The 6,684-nt window shown below is 39.6% G+C and overlaps 1 non-coding gene across 1 annotated transcript; it reads right to left on the bottom strand.

Annotated features, from left to right (window-relative positions):
- Positions 1–464: 464 nt before the first annotated feature.
- Positions 465–665, bottom strand: LOC125616050. Its single transcript, XR_007346663.1, has one exon. It is a non-coding gene; the product is annotated as a small nucleolar RNA SNORA73 family (small nucleolar RNA).
- Positions 666–6,684: the final 6,019 nt, after the last annotated feature.

The raw sequence follows: 6,684 nt of genomic DNA, 5'->3' as shown, positions 1-6,684 counted from the left end.
ACAATGTGCACAGATATAGAATTTAGAGTTCTGCAGGAAAACAGAATTTCTATTCTTCTGAAATTAGGTAAGAAAAGGAGGAGTACAGACAATTTTGAAGGATTCAGGATTTTAAAAAGTTCATGTCTGATATTCTCAAGAAACCTTGTTAATATACCAGGGCCATCTGCTGAGAATTCTAAGAGGACAAAGCAGAGGGTATACTTAAAATATTTATTTAGGCTTACAAAAATAATGAGGTTAAAAAAATTAAATATTAAAGATGGAAATTGGAAAATACTTTTTTAGAAAATAATAAATTCCATAATGAGTAAAGAGTGAGTACTTATTCTTGGCCCCAGTCACCTTCTGTTTAATCATTCATGAAGCTATATATAGCAAGATGATGGTTGCTTAAAGGAATCTGAGACATTGTTATCAATAGTTTTAATTTCCTCTAAGAATAAGCCTCTTTTTTAAAAAAACTTTGTTTCCTGTAGTTTGTCCCCTCAATCATTGTCCCCAAGACTCAGAAGTTGTAAAAAGATGCAGGTGTAGACTCGATGCCCAGCTTCTTCTTCAACCTTGTGGAAAGAGACTGTCCATCTTGAGAAAGGACCTTATGCTCCCCTTTGCCACTTGGACAGAGCCTGGGGAAAGAGACCTCTGAGGACTAGCCATGTGAATGGGATAAGCTTCTTATTAAAGCGACTTAACTTGTTCCTAATGTGTGATTTAAGTGACTTCTTATATTGAGAAGAAGACCAGTCAAACTGAATGATCACTACTCAGGGAATCAGCAGAGCTCACCTCTCCTAGTTCAACCACCAGCTAGTCATAACCTGAAAACAGCCTCACTTCTCCTTCTTTGCAATCACCCACTTGTCCACTCCAGATCAACACTCAGGTCACCTCCTTCTACTTCACCTCCTCACCCACAACTACCCTGACCTTTGAAAAGAAAGAAGATGCAAGAGAGCAAAGCATTTTGGATAAATTCCCAACAACTAGAAACTTGGTCTCTGCTAATGAAGAACTCGCCCTCATAACTGTGACTATCTCCTCCATGGTCCAGAGTGCTCCTGGATCTCGGGACCTTCTGGTGCAAGGACTGGAACAGCATAGAAGTCCCCAAGGCTTCCAATGGACTGTAAGAAAGTGTGTGTTTTTATGTGTGTGTGGGTGTGTAACTATGAATGCCATGTGGAGTCTGTGCATGTATGTGTGGCGTGTGTATGAGGCATGCATTGATGTGACACTGCCGTCATCAGTACATCCTACGAGACAAGGTAGCATTGCTGGTTCATGGAAGTTTCTCCCTTGTGCAGTAAGTCAGAGGACCTCACTCCTGCCGTCCTGTGTTTCTGCTTTCCCAGCCAGAAATGATCCACATTTCTTTCTTTCCATTTCCTTGTTGAGTACCAATCATAAAACCCATCTTGAACCAGTAACAGTGACCCTTTGACAAGATTTTCTCTCATCAACAACTGGGAAGGGGAAGCACCAACACTGAAGGACAGTCAGCCGTCTCTGTCACAGCCTACCTCTCTGATGCACCCTTCCTCCCACTACCACCCTAAGGATGTTAATTTCAAGTCCTGCCCAGTGGCTATGCCTGGGACAAAATCCAGGATATTCTGCTTGTTTGCAATGTTCTTCAGTAGGGACAGATGGGTCTCCTCCAAGGCCAGTGAGCGAGGCAGTCCAATGAAAATTTCATTTGTAGAAGGGAAGAATGGGAGCTTCTCAGCATCCCTGGTCCAGAGCAATATGAAATCCTCACAGGGAGCAAGAACAAAGACCTCTCATCACAGCAGTTTAAGCTGTTCCTTGTTTTGACTTTGCCTCTGCTTACTCTGAGGAATTCCTTCATCCATTGCTCTCCACGGCCCCTGGTTCTGTTTACCAGCCACTTCTTGTCTGTTGTCTTCCATGGCCACATTTGAAATGAGCATTGAGAAATGTGTCCTCCTGGAGGACTACATAGATCTTCCACCCCTGTCCTGCTGATGCAGTTCAGAAGTCTTTGGGCTGGTTTCTAATCGTGAGGTCTTTAAATTCTGGAATATGTTGACTTTGCCAACATGATTCCCTGAAAAACTTAGTGGAGCTGGCTATGGTGGTACATGCCTGAAATTCCAATGACATGGGAGGTTGAGGAAGGAGGGTCACAAGTTCAAGGCCAGCCTTGACAACTTAGTAAGACCCTATCTCAAAAGAAAAAGTAAGAAGGAGTGATAGCTCAGGCTATCACTGATATAAGTGATAAGACCCTATCTCAAAAGAAAAAGTAAGAAGGAGTGATAGCTCACAGCTGCAACCTTTCTTCAAGTCAGGTGATATTTACAGGTCCCAGGAATTAAGGCCTGAGATTTGGGGGCATGTTATTCATCCTCCTAACATTAGGATAGCAGGCCATTCATTCTATCTGATGAGGGGAGCATCGAGGGTTGAGTGGTTGTGTATGCATGAAAGGAATATTATGGAATATGTGTTCCAGGGGGTGTGTAGGAGATAACTGTATTTGTGGTTTGGGGGGGACTATGTATCTTTTTTGTGTGTATGTTGTGTGTGCTATTTGTGTTTGGGAATGTGATGTGTATATACCTGACAGCATGCAATGTGTGGTTGTGTATGTTTGTAGTGTGATTGTTTTATAGAAGAATGTACATCAGTATTATATGTATGCCTGCGATATGACTTGTTGGGTATATGTAGTGTAACTATGACTTAAGTGATATTGTGTAGCATGTGAGGGTGCTTGTACATCAGTGAGTTGTGAGGTTGTAAGTGCTTTGTGTGTTTGTGGTACTATGGTTCTATGGTAATGTGTTTGCAAGACCAGTGCATGGTGTGTGTGTGTGTGTGTATATATATATACACACACATACACACACACACACACACACACCATGTGCATGGTTTGGTATTTGTACACATGTGTATATGTACTCTGTGTATGTGTGCAAGATTCCTTGAAGCCTCAGTTCAGCACTTCTATAACTCCCATCATGACTAATACTTCATCAATAACCTTGCAAAATCCAGATTTAGCAACAGCCAAAACTTACAAATAAAAAAACTTCCAGCTTTGAAGCTCCTAGCGCCAGAATCTTTGTAAGTTAAACATAGTTTCCTATTTTCTTCTGTCCCAGAGGACTCCTTTTGGCCCCCCATGCCCTCGTCCCTCCTTAGGACTTTAAGGAATTTACTGGTCTCTCCCCAAGAACTCTGAGAGAGAGGAGTTTTCAGGGATAAACTGTGAGCTGTGTCCTTGCATGCAATAGACAATGTCATTCCAACCCTGTGGGTGCCTGATTAACAAGGTGAAAAATGCGAAGGGGTGGGTTGGGATTTGGAGGGGAGGGGAATGGAAACACCTGCTCTTTGCTCTGTTGTCTCTACTTTGGCAAAGCGAACAAAAGCCCAAGATTTTCATATACATGAGGTTGCCTTTGTTGTAATATCTTGTCATTTAAATTGAGTCTTTAATGTGCAGTAGATTTCCCGCCCCCTCCCAAACTTTCACCATCAAGAAGGATCCAGTATCAAAGGAGTGCAGGCACTCAATTTCACGAATCAATAAACACAGCTTCTGCATTAATTACCATTTTCAGCTCCTTGGAAAAGAGTGACAAGAATTATCAGGAAGATATTCATTATTGCTGGGCTTTATCTGATGGAAATGAATTTCTTGCTACTCAAAAACTGAAGATTCCCAAATGAGAGCAAGCTATCACTTGAGGGAATAGGACTGGCTACTTCTAGAAAGTTCCTCAAACATTTCATTAGTAACATTGGGCAACAGGTAAAGCTTCTCCTTCATGCAGTCTTCTCTCATGAGCAACCTGATTCGGTATGATGCTCTTTCTAGTTCTGCCTTTTGATAGCCAATTCAAGCCTCTGTTGGTCACAACCATACTATGTGACCCCATAGTCAATCTATCCCAAGCCGGTCAATATCCTATGCTAATAATGATGGGAACTCATGTTCACTGGAGCTGAGTTCATGGCAAGAGTTTAATTTCTGCTCTAAGACCCCATAGTTGCCATAGGATCTGTCCTTCCAAACTCAAGTTTGGTCAACTCTTCCTTTAATGTCACCAGTTTCCTTTCTTTCTTTTTTTTTATAGGCTAGGAAGGATTAGTTTCTGTTTCTTGAAACCTAAAGAAATTAAATTAGTATTTCCTTTGGGATGGAGTTTAATCACCAGGGTAATTATATTTTTAGCATGTTGCTGAAAGTAAGCCGTAAATCCTCCTGGAGAAGTCTCAGGGTTTCCAATAGATAGATTACCTTCCCCACGTCCCTCATATTTTAAAACAAATTACAGGAGACTTAAGAATTCATCACACTTTACTCAGAGACTTGACTCTTTTCATACCAAAGTGCACTTGCAGTTGGGGAACCCTGGCAGGAGATAAAATAGAAAGTAGACAACAGGACTAGAGAGACCTCTGTTCAAGTCCCCAGAGGCTTCCCCCGACTCCTCCTCAGGCAGCTTCATAGAACATTCCCCGAGGACCCCAGAAGGCGACTTTCCGGCAAGTTCTACAACCTCATGTTTCAGTGACTTCTGTGCCATCTAGGGAGCCCCAGCTCCGGAGGGTCCTTTACAGTGTTGTCTGGAACTCGGCCCTGGATTGGTCCTTTCCTGACTGCCCTTTAAATCTGCTGTTCCTGTGTTCTTTAGAGTTATCTTCATTTCCTATTAACCAATCCCTCACTATATCAATCCCCTGTTAGAGTTTATCATTTTTATACTAACTTTATTTTAAAATGCCTGTATTATTTCTCTCTCCTAGGTGCACCCTGACTGACTGATGGAGTTAGCATCCCCATTTTAGAGAATTAGTACCCCAATTCTGTCTGACTCCAAAACCTGTTCTACCAGACCTGGAGGATCGCACATATATTCAGTAGTTTAATAGGGCAATGTCAGGCAAAGCCTTTAGTTTTAATGTCTTCTAAACTACTACTACTAGTAGTGATTTGTAGACCCAGGCCAGTTTGCAAACTGTTTTTTTGCTGTAGAATTCCCACCCCCTCCCAAACTTTCACCATCAAGGAGAATCCAGTAGCAAAAGAGGTATCTCCAGCTGGAGATAATTCTCAGTGTTCTTGCAGGTGTGCAATGAGATAAGGACAAAAATTGAAACAATACTGCTACTGCTGTGATTTGGATGTGGTTGGTCCCCCAGAGGTTCATGGGCTGGAGGTTGGTCTCCAGCGTGGTGACGTTGAGAGGTGATGAAAACTTTAAGAAGTGAGGCCTAGATTAAGGTGATCGAGTCTTTGCCTCAAGTCATTGATGTTCACACAGTATGACGAACGTAGTTATTAATACTGTATTGTACATTTCAAAATTGCTAAGAGTAAGTTTCAAATTTTCTCACTACAAACAATTCAAGGTGATGGATTGATGGAGATGATAATGTGAATAACTTAATTATTCTGCATTGTATTCATAAAGCATAACATTACTTTGTATTCATAAATGTATACACATATAAATTGTCAATTTACTACTAAATTTTAAAGGAAGAATTTAATACTACTATAACATTCAAATCTGTTTTCCATCTTTATCGTATTTTTCAAAAATACAGCTCCACAAAAGATTGGTAATCAAAACCAGAAAGACAAAAAACAAAAACAAACAAACAAAACCTCACTAGTTCCTTTGCCATAGCTTTCAAAACCTAGGGCTCAAGATTAAGTGTAAAAGAAATTTTTTTATTCTTGAATAAAAAACTGAAACTTTACTATCAGGAAAGGGATAAAAAGAGACCATAAGAGTTATAATTATTCCCAATGCACATATAAGATTCATGATTTTTTTAAATTTTTTTTAGTTATACATGGGCAAAATATCTTTATTTTGTTTATTTATTTTTATGTGGTGCTGAGGATCTAACTCAGGATCTCACACATGAGAGGCAAGTGCTCTACCGCTGAGCCACAACCCCAGCCTAAGATTCATGATTTTTGCTTAGTTTTTGAAAGTATGCAGAGCTATAGAGACTTTACAGAAGCATTTTTAAAATTTTTTTAATTTTTTTTTTTTGTGTGTGTGTGTGTCTGTGTGGTGCCGAGGACTGAACCCACGGCCTTGTGCATTCAAGGGAAGAACTCTACCAACTGAGCTACATCCCCAGCCCTAGAGAAGCATTTTTGATGTCACAATGTTTTAACCATATTAGTATAAGCATTGATGTATTTCCTGATATCTGTTCAATAATCACTTAAGGAAACTTCAAGAAAAAAGCCTAGATTTTTTTAAAAAAGCAAACAGTTATATTTAGCTATATGAATTATTTTATTCACATGAATGTTTATATAAGTATATGAAAAAATATGATATGAATACATATTCTTAGTTGCCAGTACATTTCCTTTTTTATTTCAGTCTTACACTTAGATTTTAACATATTAACTAGTTATCTCATATTTACTGAAGGACAACTATATGCATAGACCTGAGAAGTCTTTGTGGACAATACAGAAATAAAATGAAATAGACTTATATTGTTCATAATTAATCTGATTCAATTATGGTTATAAATGAAAATGCAAATATTCCAGAAGTTTGGAAAACACGGTTCTATGAGTGAAAACGCAAAAAACAGAGTTCTATAAGGTTTGAAATGATCAAGTTATGCAAAGGGAAGTTTAGAATTGGTCCCCAATCATCCTTATGAATA

This window comes from Marmota marmota, unplaced genomic scaffold (genome assembly GCF_001458135.2).
Source record: "Marmota marmota marmota unplaced genomic scaffold, marMar, whole genome shotgun sequence".
Lineage (NCBI taxonomy): Eukaryota > Metazoa > Chordata > Mammalia > Rodentia > Sciuridae > Marmota > Marmota marmota.
Note: the sequence above shows the minus strand (reverse complement) of the source record. Positions and strands in the feature narration are given on the sequence as shown.